The sequence below is a fragment of the Podarcis filfolensis genome (assembly GCF_964270895.1).
Source record: "Podarcis filfolensis genome assembly, chromosome: 15".
NCBI classification, from domain to species: Eukaryota; Metazoa; Chordata; class Lepidosauria; order Squamata; family Lacertidae; genus Podarcis; species Podarcis filfolensis.
In genome coordinates, this window is record NC_139618.1 from 38116421 (window position 1) to 38133868 (window position 17448).

The 17448-nt window shown below is 45.0% G+C and overlaps 1 protein-coding gene across 3 annotated transcripts in view; it reads right to left on the reverse strand.

The window, feature by feature from the left end:
- LOC310750475 (G protein-coupled receptor kinase 5-like) overlaps positions 1 to 17448 on the reverse strand; it is a 73704-nt gene that overhangs the window by 55293 nt on the left and 963 nt on the right. The window lies entirely within an intron of this gene.

The window sequence follows — 17448 nt, forward strand, 5'->3', positions numbered from 1 at the left end:
GCTCCGGCGGGAAGGTAAATGGCATTTCCGTGTGCTGCTCTGGTTTCACCAGAAGCAGCTTAGTCATACTGGCCACATGACCCGGAAACTGGCTCCCTCAGCTTGTAGAGCGAGATGAGCGCCACAACCCCAGAGTCGTCCGTGACTGGACTTAACGGTCAGGGGTCCCTTTACCTTTACTTTAACCATAGCAGCATGAATCTGTGGTTGCGCATATACCATACATTTGAATCATACCCCCCACCCCAAGCAACTTAGTAACTGATAAAACGTAAAGTTTTGCTTGACGATTAAGTCCAGTCAAAGGCGACTATGGGGTGTGGCACTCATCTCACTTTCAGGCAGAGGGAGCCAGCATTTGTCCACAGACAGCTTTCTGGGTCTTGTAGCCAGCATAACTAAACCAGTTGGGATGCAATGGGACACCTTGACGGAAGCCAGAGCACATGGAAAAACCATTTACCTGGAACATATAATGAATGTTTGTTGGAGATGCAAAGCATCAAATCTGGGTATGTTTCAAACTCCCATGTTAAACAAATGGAATATGAGAATACAGGAAGCAATAAATGTGGTCAAATTAAGTAGTATAATTAAGGTGAGAGCAGGTAAACATTTTGATATAATTGTTTTTGCAAAATGAAGTATGTTTATCATCTATTGGTATAATAAATCACAAGTCGTATACACTGTAAATGCTGGAATGCATAACCATGGAAAACTGGGAGCAATAAGCAGGCAAATGTATTCTTTTCTTCTTTCTCTTCATTTTACCTTCTTATATATTTATGTTTTCATTTACTACTACTTATATGATTTATTTTTATTTACTACTATTGTATGATTACTCTGATATACTTGCATTTTTTTGTTTTCCTCCTATACAGAATATTGTAAAAAACTATATATTTTGGAATAAAATGCTAAAACTGGACGAAAAAAGGGAAAGAAGAGGAAAGTGTTCCTGTAAAAAGCAACATTGCTGAAATTTGCTCTTTTATAAAACTGTTAAAGGTACAGGAGCCCTGTCCTCTCTTTCTCTTAGCCAAACTACTTACAAGTCAGAGAAAACACTTTGGGTTTTAGCCAATTCTAGTCTTACACAGGGTAGACCTATTGAAGTTAATGGGCAGGACTAACTTAGGCTTATTCATTTCAGTGGGTCCACTGTGAGGAGGACTCAGTTGGATGCAGCCTCTTTATCTTACATGGTCTTCCTAACTGGATTATCCTTTCTATAAATTCTGGAAACATGACAACAACAAAATGCCCACAAATTATCTGGCACATTCCAGAGAGGAATAAAGGGAAGGGCCTCAGATGAAAATACAGGCAGGCATATGTGGAATAAATACTGTGTCTCCGAGTTGTAAAGATCAACATCATGGGTGAGAAGGTTTCTAGAAACAAGGTGAAACTGTCAAACTCCTTTGCTATTTTTTGCTGTTGGATGTTGCTAATGCAATCTTGTTATATTTATAGCACCGAAATGTTGTTGCTGTATTTGCTTTTGTGTTGCTTTATTACGCTGTTCTGCAATTGTCCTGCCGGGTTTGATTTTGAGCTGCATTTCTGTTTCACAGAATCATAGAACGGTAGAGTTGGCAGGGACCACAAGGATCATTTAGTCCAACCCACCGCAATGCAGGAATCTTTTGCCCAACGTGGGGCACAAACCCGCAACCTTGCGATTAACAGTCTCATGCTCTACCGGCTGAGCTCTCCCAGGTTTCCTTTGTTGTAAGCTGCTTGGAGCATGATTTCTTTTGTTGAAAAACAGCATACGAATAAAATGATGAATGAATGAAGCACACTGTGCTCGATTCTGGAAGACACATTTTAAGAATGAGATTGATACACTGGCATGTCCAGAGGAGGACGCCCAGGATGGTTGTGGTCCAGAAATGAATGTCTGAAAAAGCTGGGTATATTTGCTTGCATAAAAGAAGATTAAGGGGAAGGACATAATAGCAGTCTTCAAATATCTGGTGTACGGTCAATCAGAAGAAGAAGCAAACTTGTTGCCCTCTGCTGCTTTTGCTTCTTATCTTGTTTTTTACTGCATTACATAGAATTCAGGTCAAAATACAATATAAGAAATAAAAGAAGCACTAAAAATATAATTAAAAATCAGTTCATGTATTTTCAGTGTTAGATTTTATGATTTATGTGGAAATTGTTTTCTGTTTCATTGTGTACCTTTTGATGTGTTTTATTTATTGTTTATGACTTTTGTTATGTTGGTAATTATGTAAATCTTGTCATGTTGTAAGCCGCCTTGAACATTGTTTTAACTATGATAAGACGGCATACAAATTAAATGGTGATGATGTGGACATGCAGCAGCTCACAGATCACAGACTACAATTTGGGAACCCCCTTCCCGAACTGCCCAAAGTTAAGAGCAGCTCAACATGGAACAGACTGCCTTGAGAAGGGATGGGCTTTCCTTCACTGGAGGCATTTCACCAGATGCTGCAGGTCCATCTCTCAAAGGGTGCTCTGGGGCCGGCCCAACCATATGGCCAGGTGAGGCGACCACCTCAGGCAACAGGGTCCCCCGGGGCAGTCAATCTCAATGTCAATTTTTCTTCCCCAGCTTGTTCCTCATCTCCACCCACCCCTTCTGCCCAACAGGGAGGAGGAGCGCCATTTTTTCATTCGCCTCAAACACCAAAATGCTAGCGCTGCTCCCGGGGTGTAATCCCCACCTCCTTGTTTTCCTGACTGGATGTCCATCTGCCTAGGGCTTTCGTGCTACAATCTGCATGGATGTTTAAAATTCAAATCTCTGAGGAACGCGCAGGAATCTGCCAATGCAACCACAGCATGATTTTGCGACAGTCGAGGCCCCAATTTGGTTTGAGCCCTGCAGCCTCCTTAGCCTTACAGTTCATCCAGCCTCAGTCAGAGTGATGTGGTGGCTAACTGCTTGCTACAGTTACCAAGGATTTATTGCCTCCTGCATCAAGTCAGGCAACCCTTCCCCGTTGCAAATGTGAAGCAAAACACATCCGGTTGCCAAGATCACCCAGGCCCGCCCGCAGAGCGTAGCTGATAAACCGGCGACAGGAGAGGAGCCAGTCGCTTCCCCTGCACTCCACTCCCACGAGCCAAATGGTTGTTCCACTTACTGTTAGAGCAATGACTTGCACGCAGAAGCACAGCAGCCAAGAATGCGTATGACCAAGAACACACCCATGAAGCAGATGGGAACCGGGAGGTGACATTTCACATCGTCACTTCTCCAAGCGCTGACTATGCTAGAGGGCGGCTTTCAGTTGCTCCGATCCAAAAGTGCTGTGAGTGCCCAGTAAAGCAGGAATGCACAACCTCTGGTCCTCCAGATGTTGTTGAACTACAACTCCCATCAGCCCTAGCAGGCTAGGGTTAATAATAATAATAATAATAATAATAATAATAATAATAATAATAATAATTTATTTATACCCCGCCCATCTGGCTGGGTTTCCCCAGCCACTCTGGGCGGCTTCCAACAGAACACTAAAATACAATAACCTATTAAACATTAAAAGTTTCCCTAAACAGGGCTGCCTTCAGATGTCTTCTAAAAGTTTGGTAGTTATTTTTCTCTTTGACATCTGGTAGGAGGGCGAGGGAACCACTGGAAGGCCCTCAGCGCTGGACCTCAGTGTCTGGGCAGAACGATGGAGGTGGAGACGTTTCTTCAGGTATACTGGACCAAGGCCATTTAGGGCTTTCAAGGTCAGCACCAACACTTTGAATTGTGCTCGGAAGCGTACTGGGAGCCAATGCAGATCTCTCAGGACTGGTGTTATGTGGTCTCGGCGGCCACTCCCAGTCACCAGTCTAGCTGCCGCATTCTGGATTAATTGCAGTTTCCGGGTCACCTTCAAAGGTAGCCCCACGTAGAGCACATTGAAGTAGTCCAAGCGAGAGATAACCAGAGCATGCACCACTCTGGCAAGACAGTCTGCGGGCAGGTAGGGTCTCAGCCTGCGTACCAGATGATGGGAGTTGTAGTTCAACAATATCTGGAAGGTCAAAGGTTCCCCCACTAAGGCAGTGAAGCCTCAGTTCAACAGGGGCCATGGACTAGATGAGGAGGGTCCCTGAGTTCCCCCCATGCACCAGCAATAAAGGGCAATTCATAAAATTGTAGAGCTGGAAGGGTCATTTAGCCCAAGCCCTGACACACATTCCCATCAGCAATATCTGCTTGCTGTTCAGTCTGTGTGTCATTTAAATACTTAAGGGGGGGAAAGGAAGGGAATGGGGAGAAATCCACAAAGCCTATAAACACTTGAAGCCGCTTCGTCTCTTCCTGCCAAAGATGATCTTAGAAGCAGACAGGCTGTTGAATGTAAAATAAAACTGTCACTTGGGGAAGGAGGTGAAGCCCACACATGAAACAGCGAGGCCTAAGTATTCTTCCGTCGGTTAACATCAGCAAACCTGCTCACGATAGCGAAGCTCTCTCTGACTGCGCTTTGCATTACCGGTGCAGCTGTGCACACAGGGCCACGCTCGCATTCAAAGCTACCACAAGAGAGGAAGTGCTGCAGAGACAAACCCTTCCTCCCTGAATCACACACACACACACGCCCCGCTCACTCTCATGCCCTCTTCAAATGCTCAGAGCTGCTGGGAGACACAAGGTACAGATTCTCTGGGAGAAATAAAAAACCAAATCAATGGCTTACACCAGGGTGGTGCTTCCCTGTGATGTTGCTGGACTCTAGCTTCCACGGCCAATGGCTGAGGATTATGGCAACTGTGGTCTAGCAACATCTGGAGGGCCACAGGTTCCCCATCTTTGCTGTAGTGCCAAATGTCTGTGAGAAACAACAGCTCAACCCCATTCGGAGTAAGAGAGCAAGGAGTAATGGCTGGAGCCTGTTTCCCCATGAATGCATTGCTTAAGACAGGCATGTCCAAAGTCCGTTTCAGGGGCCTAATCCGATCCTTAAAAAAGCTCAACAACTTTGGTTGGCCCTCACGTGTGTTCACTTCATCAAATCTGGCCCTCTTTGAAAAAAGTTTGGGCACCCCTGGCTTAAGACAAGGGCGGAGGCTCCAGATGTTGCTGCCCTCCATTCCCATCAGCCCCAGCCAGCAAGACAATTGATCACGGATCCTGGGAAATGCAGTTCAACAACATTTGGGGAGCCACCACCTAGGAGCCCCTGGTTTAAGACCTTCGCTTCAAACGAAGAGCTCTGCTGGCTCAGACCAAAGGCTGAGCTTGTCCAGCAGTCTGTTGCCCTCTGTGGGCAGCCAGATGCTTTCTAGGAAGCTCCCTGCACAGAGCGTGAAAGCAGACGCAAGCTGCTCTCCAGCAGCTGACCTCTAAACCTGGAGCTCCTTTCAGCTAGAGGGGCCAACTTTGTGAGCATTCAGTCCATGCACTAAACTGGGACAGAGGCCTTTCTCGTGCTTGTGGAACAGGGATGGAGAAACTCTTTCCACCCAAGGGCTGCATTCCCTGGCGGGCAATCCCTGGAGGGCCACATACCATAATCCTTTGGGGCCGTAGGCTACATTCAATCTGCACAAAAGTCCCAAATTTCTACCCTCACACCTTGCTTCCATCAAGCATCACAGTTCCCCAACACAGTTAAAGGGCACATGACAGCCAGGAGAAAGAGGGATTGCCGCTCTATTTCAAGATAACTGTACTAAACTGTGGAAAGAGATTAAGAAGGAGATGGAAGTATGGTGAAGGATGAAGCTTTCCCTAGAATCTCAGTCATTAAAATGAATGTATTACCTAATATGTTATTTTTATTCCAATCAATCCTGATTGTCAACAACTTAAGTTGCCTCAAAGAATGGAAAATAGATATCTATAAATTTGTCAGGCAGGGGGAAAAGCTGCAAGTTAAACATAAAATTTTGATTGATACAAAAGAAAGAGGAGGCTTTGCCCTGCCAGACTTACAATTGCACTATGAGGCTGCTTGTTTATGCCAGTTAAAGGAATGGATTGTATTGGAAAACACATATATTTTAGATTTAGAAGGCCATAACTTAAAGTTCTGGCTGGCATGCATGTCTTTGATATGGGAAAGCAAAAATTTATAAAAGCTTTATGAATCACATTATTAGGAGAAATCTGTATAGAGTCTGGGAGAAATACAAAAATTTGTTGGAAAGGAAAACACCTTTATGGTTATCCCCCATCAAGGCAATCAAAATTAAGAGAATTAATATGGATAGGAAATGATCGACATATAGAGATTTATTGGAATTTACAGGTAGTGAACCCAGGTTGAAACCAATGGAAGAAGGAGCCAAGTTACAGATTGGTTACAGCACCATCAATTATATGATTTGTTTAAAACAGAGCAAAAAAAAAAGGATTTATGGACCAAAGCTCACAATTTGAAAGAGTGTTATTATGGAATAAGGATAAAATATTGTATAAAATGTATAACCTATTACTAGAATGGGAAACAAAAGACGAGCTAGTTAAAGTTTCTATGATACACTGGGCAATGGATATAGGGCATAACATAGATTTAAACCTCTGGTAGAAACTTTGGAAGAATGATTTAAAATTCACCGCATGTTATACACTGAAAGAGAATTATATGAAAATGATTCATAGATGGTATTTAACCCCAAGTAGGTTGGCTAAGATGTATAAAGCAGAATCAGATATCAGTGTATAAAGCAGAATCAGTGTTGGAAATGTAAAGAAATGGAAGGAACCTTTTTTCATATGTGGTGGGCATTTAACAAGGTTAAGGAATATTGGGAGATGATTAATAAGGAGTTGAAAAGAATGTTCAAAAAAAACTTTCCCAAACAGACCTGAAGCCTTCTTATTAGGAATAGTTTGAACTGAAGTTCCCAGATGTCGCAGAAATCTATTTACGTACACAACAACAGCAGCCCGAGTTTTGCTAGCCCAGAGATGGAAAGTGAGGGAGGTCCCAAGTAAGGAAGATTGGCAATTTAAGATTACAGAATTTGCAGAATTAGCAGGTTTAATTTATAGATTGCGAGAACAAGAATTCTTATCTAAAGAGGAGTGGAAAACCTTTGCTGATTATTTAGAAAATAAGTGTGCACAACTGAAAACGGTGGCAGCACTCAGATAAATTCAAGAGAGTGATTAACAACTGGAAGATGTAAATTGGAGAATTGACTAAAATGGTTACAGTAAAATATGTAGGAATGATAGATAAGTAAAATGACCCATGAAAGGAGAAGAAGGGAAGTCAATGGATATATGGCATTGTGCAGAATGTTTATTTTGAAATGCATATTTTGAAAATTTAATAAAATCCATTAAAAAGAAAAAAAGAGGGATTGCAGCTTGGCTGTTTAGGGACTTGTCCCAGGGTTCAGCATTGCAGGGGGATAGTATTGAGCGCCTGATGGACAGGCCTGGGGTTCCAATGTGTTTATGCTGTACAAAGATGATTTGTTTCTTATAATAAAAGTTAATAAAGATAGTAAACGTTCAAAGCTGAACGGTTTTCAGGGCTACGTGGAGCAAGGTGGAAACCTGTTAAATGCTAGAACATTTGTCAGTTTGCATTAAGCAGATAGTGGCATTTTAAGGTCATTCGTAATCTTACTTGTATTGTATGCATCTCAATACAGTATCCGGCCAAAGCCCTCAGGAGAGGGCAGGATATAAACAGAAACTAAGTGAGCGAATTGATCAAAAGGTCTGGAAGCAACTTGACAGAACGCGACAGGGATGCACTAGCAGAAACCCTATTGCAATTTTGCCAGGGAGCTTTTCAAATTCTAGGTAAATACGTAAATAGATTGATTCACCAATACTTGGGCAAGCCAGAAAAGAGGGATGCAGGAAAAGAAATGATGGCAGTCATTCTCATGCGAGCGTACTATAGCAATTAGAATGGTGGACGAGAACCTGAGAAACCAGGGTTCACACCGCCCACCAAGCAGAAATTCCCCGCCAGACCCCTACACTAATACTAACAAAGTGTGCTTTGCTAACTTTGCTTCTAGCCTGCATCAGTGGTGGTTTCCCCATAGGACTCGGTCTTATCTAATATCTGCAATACAGCGATGATTCATTTATGAACCTGCTTTAGTTCAGTAACTAACAGGTGCAAAAGAATTGAGCACTATAAGGTGTCCTGACAGAGCATTACTGCCTGAAGATGAAGGTGAAGAAGAGGTTCCAGCCCCAAATAAAATGTGGTTATTATGGTTTGGGCAATTTGCTTTATGCATGGAAACTAGGCGCATTCTTCCCTTATATAATCTGTGTACCTGCTGTCCCTGACATTGCCTGCCATTAAAATGCTTAATAAACACATATGCCTAATGTGTCAAATTTCCCATTTTTCAAATTGCACACTGACAGCTTTCCAACGGCACATTTCCCCCCGGAACTCTGTGTTTTTGTGTCCAACTGCACACAAAAAAACCCACCTTCACTCAGTTATAAAAATCACTATTTCTGAACCTAACCTGCCTCGGAGGGTTGTTGTGAAGGGGAAAGAACCACACACGGCGCTGTGAGAATCCATGGAGAAAAGGCAGGATTTCAATGCAATAAGAAAAACAAAATAGAAGTGGCAAGGTATACATGACTCTGTCTCTAGGACTATTCACATGACATACAGCCTTTAGTCTTTAAAGCAGGGAAAATAGAGAGGGGATTTTTCTGTTTATGTGTTCTGAAGGATGATACTTCCTCTTGGGCCGTCTATCCAAAAGCAGATGGAAAACGGGAGGCTCAATATGGACTTTGAGCTAGAACAGAGAGAGGACAGCTGGCAGTACCATCCTATGAAATGCCGGCAGGAACAGCACCCTGGGACACAGGCAGGGCACCATCTTGAGGAGTTTCAGGGCTGGTCTACAGACTGCAGCTGGGGGAGAAATTTAAAGGGAAACCTACCCATCTCCCACTTTCCAAAGCAATACACAAACCAAAACACAGCCAGCCTTACAAATTCACACTTCTCCAAACTTTGCAATGCAATTCCACAGCCAAGTAACAAAACAGCATATACTGAGGTAAATTGTGCATAGGAACATAGGAGGCTGCCTTACACCAAGTCAGACCATTGGATCGTCTAACTCAGTATTGTCTACACTGACTGGCAGGCAACTTCCCAGGTTTCAGACTGTATGGAAAGCAGATGCTCTAACCATTGAACTATGGCTCTTCCCAACTGCCTTATGCACAATCACTGCAACAGGAGCCAGCTCCTACAGGCCAAGGTCCCTTTAAATGTAAAGGTAAAGGGACCCCTGACCACTAGTTCCAGTAGTGACTGACTCTGGGGTTGCGGCACTCATCTCGCTTTATTGGCCGAGGGAGCCGGCGTACAGCTTCCGGGTCATGTGGCCAACATGACTAAGTCGCTTCTGGCGAACCAGAGCAGTGCATGGAAATGCCGTTTACTTTCCCGCCAGAGCGGTACCTATTTATCTACTTGCACTTTGACGTGCTTTCGAACTGCTAGGTTAGCAGGAGCAGGGGCCATGCAACGGCAGATCACCCCGTTGCGGGGATTCGAACCGCCGACCTTCTGATCGGCAAGCCCTAGGCTCTGTGGTGTAATCCACAGCGCCACCCGCGCCCCTCTAGGTCCCTTTAAAAGGTAAAGGTACCCCTGCCCGTACGGGCCAGTCTTGACAGACTCTAGGGTTGTGCGCTCATCTCACTCTAGAGGCCGGGAGCCAGCGCTGTCCGCAGACACTTCCGGATCACGTGGCCAGTGTGACAAGCTGCATCTGGTGAGCCAGCGCAGCACACGGAACGCCGTTTACCTTCCCGCTAGTAAGCGGTCCCTATTTATCTACTTGCACCCAGGGGTGCTTTCGAACTGCTAGGTTGGCAGGCGCTGGGACCGAGCGACAGGAGCGCACCCCGCTGCGGGGATTCGAACCACCGACCTTTCGATCGGCAAGTCCTAGGCGCTGAGGCTTTTACCCACAGCGCCACCCGCATCCCTCTAGGTCCCTTTAGCCCCACATTAAAATATTTGAGGGGTGCAGGGCCCCCCAGTTGATGGGCATTGCCTTTCAAATGGTGTGTTTGCACTGCATTTTGTGATCAGTTATGGGGTTTACCTGGCCCGCAATTCAAGTGTGAACACCACATCCGAGCTGTAATCAAGACCAGGACTTTTTACTTTGTCTAGCAGCCCGTTTCCAAGGATTTAGACAAAAGGCTTCCTAAATGAGGTAACATAGAGTACTGTATATCAAGGGGTGGGTTTTTTTATGTGTGGTGGAGAACTTAAGACCCTCAAAACCTTGTTGGACTCCAGCTTCCATCAGCCTCAGTCTGTGGGTCCCCAGATGTTGTTGGACTTCAACTCCCATCATCCCTGAGCTCTGGACTTGCTAGCTAGGGGTGATGGGAGTTGTAGTTCAACAACATCTGGGGACCCACAGGTTGAGAAAGGCTGCATTAGAGTGTTCAAAGCACTCAAGCATCATTCTCCACATTCCTTACATCCACCATGAAAGGTAGGCAGGTATTATTGTCTGTATATTATAAAAAGAGTGGCTTTTCTGAAGTTATCTAGTAACTTTGTGGCACAGGTGAGTCGGGCCAGAACTTTTAGCTACACAGCTGTGTCTCAAAGCTCATCTGTTTGCAGCTGCCGGTTTCAAGAGATCTGAGCTCAGAGGCGTACCTAGGGGTGGGCAAAACCAGCCCCCACTGGGGACGCAGGTCCACAGGTGTGTGTGCAAAAATCACCTTTCTATCCCATTCCACCTGCTCTCATGCCCATGGATGGCTGTGAGTGAGTGCCAACCTTTCTAAGCATGGCATTGAAGAAGGTCACCTAGGAAGCAATGTGCCCCTCAGGCTGAAAAAGGTGCCCTACCCCTGTTTGACACCATCATAATCTAAAAACTCCCCATTAAATGGAAAGGTGTATGCCACACAGACAGCTGTTGATATGCATGAGATGCTCAATAGAAGAGTTGATGTATTTCGCTGCACGGTGATCTCCTGATGCCTTCCTCTCCCACCCTAAAAAAAGGTAAAAGCAAACCCCAGAAATCCTCACTCCAGTTATGCTGCTCTGTACAGATATTTGCAGGCCACCAAGAGAGCAGAGCTGAGAGTGCTCCTCTGGGAAGAATATAACTCACTACTATGAATAAAATGGCAATGCAAATTAATTAACGGAATTACATCTAGGGCATTGGAGAGTGCAGGTCTTTTTCGATCCTTATCTGAGTCAGCTTCAACAGAGTAAAACCCTCGCTTAGCACAGGGCGGGATCTCATCCCACTGCTAACACCAGGGGCCTGCAGGTGTGTGTGTGGGGGGGGGGGTAAGAAGAACGAATCTTGGTGGGAAGACGGCCACAGAATAAAACAAAAGTGAAAAACTGCCAGGTTTCATTTGGAATCAGTTCAGCAGATCAGACTTAAGGAGCATAGGAAAAGCCTTTACACCAGGGCAGACTATTAACCCAGTAACACAAGAAGAGCCTGCAGGATCAGGCCAGGGACCCACCTAGTTCAGGATCTTGTTCTCCCAGTGGCCAACCCATTGCCTGTGGGAAGCAGGGAAGCAGGACCAAAGCGCAGCAGCATGCTATCCCCACTCGATCCCCCAGGATCTTACTACTCTCATTTATGAAGGTTATGCTCATTGTAGAACAATATCTGGTACCCTGGTACCTGTGCCTTCATTTCTCTCTCATACACACACACACACACACACACACACACACACACACACACACACACACTATATATATTCAGCTGACAATCAATTGCCATATCTAGAATAAATGTGAATTGCTTTGACAATCAACAATGTGCTGTGGCAAATAAGTACTTCCTTCAGTTGTCCACAAGCTACTGCCAACCAGTTCCAACTTTATTCAATGTGGGGCAGCTGCTCCCTTTCCTTTTGCCATGGGGCGAGGGGGGGGGGGCGCCAAGTGAAGCGGAACAGTGACATCTGGATTCCTGCAAGGACAGGACTTTGCTGCTGAACCCAACTTGGGACTACAGTGGTACCTCAGGTTAAGAACTTAATTCATTCCAGAGGTCCGTTCTTAACCTGAAACTGTTCATAACCTGAGGTACCACTTTAGCTAATAGGACCTCCTGCTGCCGCCGCACGATTTCTGTTCTCATCCTGAAGCAAAGTTCTTAACCCGAGGTACTATTTCTGGGTCAGCGGAGTCTGTAACCTGAAGCGTCTGTAACCCGAGGTACCATTGTATTATTTTTATTTATTAATTTGATTTATATACCGCCCTTTATCCAAAGAACCCAGGGCAGCGTACAACATTAAGAATGTAATTTACACAGCATAATAATAAAAAAGCATAATACATAGCATAATAATAAAGTAACCATAACAACAGTCCAGATTTACCAGGCCATAGATTATTTAATAGCCAAAGGCCTGGGTGGAGAGGCATGTTTCGGACTGGTGCCTAAAGACAGGTAACAGTGGTATAAGCCAAGCCTCTCTGGTGAGAGCATTCCACACACAGGGAGCCACCACTGGAAAATTACTGGCCTGTAGAAAGGGAAGTGTGAACATACCTGGAAACTTGTGTTAACTTACACCTGCACATGTCCCTACAAACCTTGAAAAGGCTGCGGTAGACCTTGCCATAAAGAGCCTGACATAAAGGACAAGAACCTACACAATTTGTTGTCCAAAACTGATGACTCCTAAGAGGAAATTACACTGTTTTGCTTTACTGCAGTGCGTTTCCAGCAGTGGAAACCTCAGTTGTCGAACGCTTTGGAAGCCGAACAGTCCGGAACCCGAACACCGACAACCCAGAAGTGAATGCTTCCATTTTTGAATGATTTTCATTTTTTCCCCGTTGACTTTGCAGCCAGCCCTTTGATCCTTGGTTTTCGAACTTTTTGGAAGCTGAACGGTCTTCTGGAACGGATTACATTCGAAAACCAAAGTTCCACTGTGATGCTTAAGGCTGTGGATATAGCAAGAGAGTGGCTGGGTTGCACACACACACACTTATTTAAAACCAGGGGTATCTAACTTTCTGCCCTCCATATGATTTGGGCTCTCAATTCTCATCATTCCCAGCAAGTAGGGTCAATGGTCAGAGACCATGTGGTCCAGAAACGAAAGACCATCCCATATGGGTTACCCCTGGTGTAACCTAATTCCTTGAGGAACGTCTGTCCCTGTAGGAGCCTGTCCATGGCTTAAGATCTGCCAAGAGGCTTTTCTCAATTATTATTATATCAGAGCAGACCAGCCAATGGCATTGAGAGTGACAGGATGAGTAGAGAGGAAAAGAAAACATCAAGAATGACCACGTTCTGAGGCTACTTCATGAGAGAAGGGGAAATATACAGCTCTGTGTTCCAATGGAAATATAACCATTTGCTTTAGTTAAAAGAAACATGTCAATAGGTGCTAAGGAGGTCAATTTAGCAGAGTGACAATTCCCAGAAGTCCCTGGGAAGAGGGATTGATAAACTACTGTGAGAACTGTGAGGGAAACTGGGGTTTCCTAACAACTTGCAGCACCCTTAACAAACTATACTTCCCTTTGGGGGAAGCCAGGACTGTTAAAGTGGTATAATAGTGCTCCAAATGTATAGAACAAGTTGGGCGGTGAGGAAACAGCTACGGCACAGCTAAAAGCTGGCCAGCTCAGGAGGCAAATTCCTTCCAGGCCCTAACGTGACAGCAACTCTTTTGCGCAGAACTATTCACTAAATACCTCAAGAAAAAAACTTTCCTATTCAAAATTCTGTTTGCAGCTGCAGGCATACATGGTGTATTCATTTTAAATGAACAGAGAGGGGGAAAACATACAGTTTTCAAAATATGGGGTGGAGGCTATTCTCACTGTGCAGAAAGCTCAATCCTACAGCCGATGTGTTTGTAGCTTTCCATCACCAAGGAGACAGCTAAGCACATTCATTTCAGTGCATCCTTGGGATAGTTATCGAGGAAGTAAGAAAGCACACTTGGCTGGGTGTCCTGCTCCACGTTATCCTCACAACCCCCCACCCCCCTTAAGAGAGGCTTGGCTGAGAGATGGGGATTGGCTCAGTATCATGCAGTCAACCTTCTGAATCCAGCACTATTCCCCCTGCCACAATGGCTTTCTTAAGACTAGATTTAAATGCAGGTTTGGACAGATTGGAATCCAATCCTCCTACAGTGGTACCACAGGTTAAGTACTTAATTCGTTCCGGAGGTCTGTACTTAACCTGAAACTGTTCTTAACCTGAAGCACCACTTTAGCTAATGAGGCCTCCTCCTGCTGCCGCGCCGCCGGGACACGATTTCTGTTCTCATCTTGAAGCAAAGTTCTTAACCTGAAGCACTATTTCTGGGTTAGCGGAGTCTGTAACCTGAAGCATATGTAACCTGAAGCGTATGTAACCCGAGGTACCACTGTACGAGTGTTAGCCAGTGGCAGCTTCTAGTATGTCGGCACACAGATCCCCTCCCTTTCAGGGCACGCTCTTGTGTAGGAAGATAGAAGCTGCCTTGTCCCATTGGTTCATATAGCTCAGCATTATCTACACAGGTTGGCAGCGGCCCTACCTGGCAATGTACAGGATTGAATTTAGGACTTTCTGCATATAAGGCAGTTGCTCTACCTCTGAGCTACAGTCCTTGCAGCTTTCTTACAGGTCTTTGATAAGCTCCCAACTACACCACGTCTCCCTCCAAAGGTGGTTGAGAAGAAGACTTGGCTGCTTTCTTGCAACCACAATTTAGCTTTCTAAGACTGGCTAGAATGGTTGGGAAGGTTTGGGCTGGTTGTATCCCTTCAGGGGATGAAACTGCACCTGGTGCATCTCTCTCTCTCTCACACACACACATCCATTTTACAATGTGTACCTATTGTGTGATCTTTGCTGGTCAAGTTTTTCCCACTGTTTGCATATTCAGAGAATCAGCCACATTAGCTACAGCAATTTCCTCCATGGAAGTGACAGCTGCATAGGAAATGTGTTGCGCATGAAACATTCTTGAAACAATATCGCCCATTTGCCAAATGGGCGGGTATGGAACAGCCTTACCCACAGTCCTGTGAAACCTCTAATTTGTGTAGAACAAATAAGGATCGGTCCATAGCTCATTGGTAGAGCATCTGCCTCGCAGGCAGAAGGTCCCAGGTTCAATCCCTGGTGCCTCCAGATAGGCCTGAGAAAAATCTGTCTGAAACACTGGAGACTTGCTGCCAGTCACTGTGGACAAGGGAGAGATAACTGTGGCCTCCTGGTTTTGGACCTCAACTCCCATCAGTCTCAGCCAGAATGATCAAGGGTCAGAGAAGATGGGAGTTGTAGTCTAACATCTGGAGGACGAAAGTGTGCTGGGGAGCAACATAGACAATACGGGAGTGGATGGCTCAGTGGCCTGGCTTGGCGCAAGTCAGCTTCCGTCATTCCCTGTTCGTATATCTAACTCAGGGCAGGACCCCATGGGAGAGGCTACCACTTCCAATCGCTCCACATGCTTCCCACCTGGATTAAATTTTGGCTTTCCAGGAAAAGTGCCCTTCAAACCTGGAAAAAAATGTGTTCCTTGTTTCAGAAACACTGTAACCAGACAGAACTTATGGCTCTGAATCCCAACAAAATTAGTCATTCCAAGAGGCCTGAAGCCCAATTACAAAACCTTTAGGAATTCTGGAACTGCTTTATGTTCTGTTTTGTAAAGGTTATGTAGGGACAACCATTATTTCAGTAATGAGTTACATTTGCATCATATGCCCCATTCATTCCAATGGTCAAGAAAATGTTCTCATTGTACCAGAGGGGTGGGCTTCCTCCGAATTTGCCCTGAGCAGCCCGAAAAAGAACGATCCCGACAGACCCGCCACACATATCAACATGACCAATGCAGCACGTTTGCTGAAGCAGGGATACTCAGATCAAATCAACATGCTGGTGTTGCTGCATCTTGGTGAATATTAATACCAATGTTGAGGAGGTAAAGATAAAGCTTGCAGCACCTGTTTCCCTGTGATTTAGGTTTTCTTCTTTATCTTGGAATAATCAAAGGGCTCTGCAAAGGTTACACACGCTCTCTCTCTCCCAATATGCCAAGATTTTAGACAGAGCTGTGAGCATCAGGTAAAGCTTTCTAATTGCCATGGTAGTATTTAGCTCACTGATATAAGTGGCAGCATAGTTCTGACCTGCAGAACTATGTGAAATCTCCATCCCTAACCACCAAATGGCCAAATATACACACAGAGAGAGATACACAGTATTTACTGTGTTAGAAACAATTTATCTGAGAAATTTAGAATTTATTTTCATTGCATTCATCAGCACCAGTTTGAAGCATCTGGAACACACCTCATCTGTGTAAAGCATGTGCCCTGCCTATACCCAATGTCATTTAAACCCTGGCAGTATGCATGAACATAGGAAGCTGATGGATACTGAGTCAGACCACTGATCCACCTGGCTCAGTATTATCTACACTGACTGGCAGTGACTCTCCATGCTTTTTGGCAGGGTTCCCTCCCACCTGGACCTGCTTGAACCTGAGACCTTCTGCATGCAGAACAGATGCTCTATAACTGATCCAGGAATTGGTGCAGTGTGCTATGTGGGCCCCAAAGTGAGATGCACTTTCTTGCTCTCATTAGCAAAAGGTGCCCAGTAAGGGCACCAATGATGATGATGATGATGATAATGTATGTCCAAAACATCTTGTAGTAGTAGTAGCGATGATGATGATGATGATGATGATGATGTATGCTTTCAGTGTCCAAAGTCTTTACTTTGCCCATCCTTGCAAAGCATTATAAGAAGATAGACTGTGATTAATAGTCCCATTTTACAGATGGGAGTACAGAGGCTAAAAGACTGCACTTTAGCCTAAGGCATACACACAGGTCCTTGGCTGCAGTGGGATTTGAACCCTTGGGCAAATTCAAAATTTTGTCTACCCCCATTAATTTAAAAAAACCCTAAAGGGGACGGACGGACTGGAATATAAAACAGAGTCCACCCCCATTTTTAAAGGCTGCTAAATTACCATAATGGTCACAGCACTGAGGCTATGATTCTGCACACACTTATTGGGAATAAGCCCCACTGAACTCCAGGAAGCCTGCTTCTAATCTAAAGAAGTATGCTTAGGGTCATACTGCTAATTTAAGATCTCACTTCCACAAAGAAGGCAGTGGCTCCTTTTTCTGGCCGTTTTCATTTGGGAAGCAAAATAATTCTTGCTGGTCCACCATTCCGGACCTGCTCTCTGCAGATGCCCCCTGGGCTCCTCCCTCCTTCCACTTGTTGGCCTAGGCCCGAGTTCAAATCCCTCCAGCTCCACCGGTTGCCACTGAACCACTTCCCACCTCTGGGCACGACCTACCTGCACCGACACAAAGTTACACCCACGGGCGCACACGCTTTCTCTGGGCGCTCCGGGGAAATCGAGGAAACCCCCATCGCCACACAGGAACGGCCGGAGGCAAGAGCTCAACTTTCTTTCTGCTAAAACCATTATGCCAG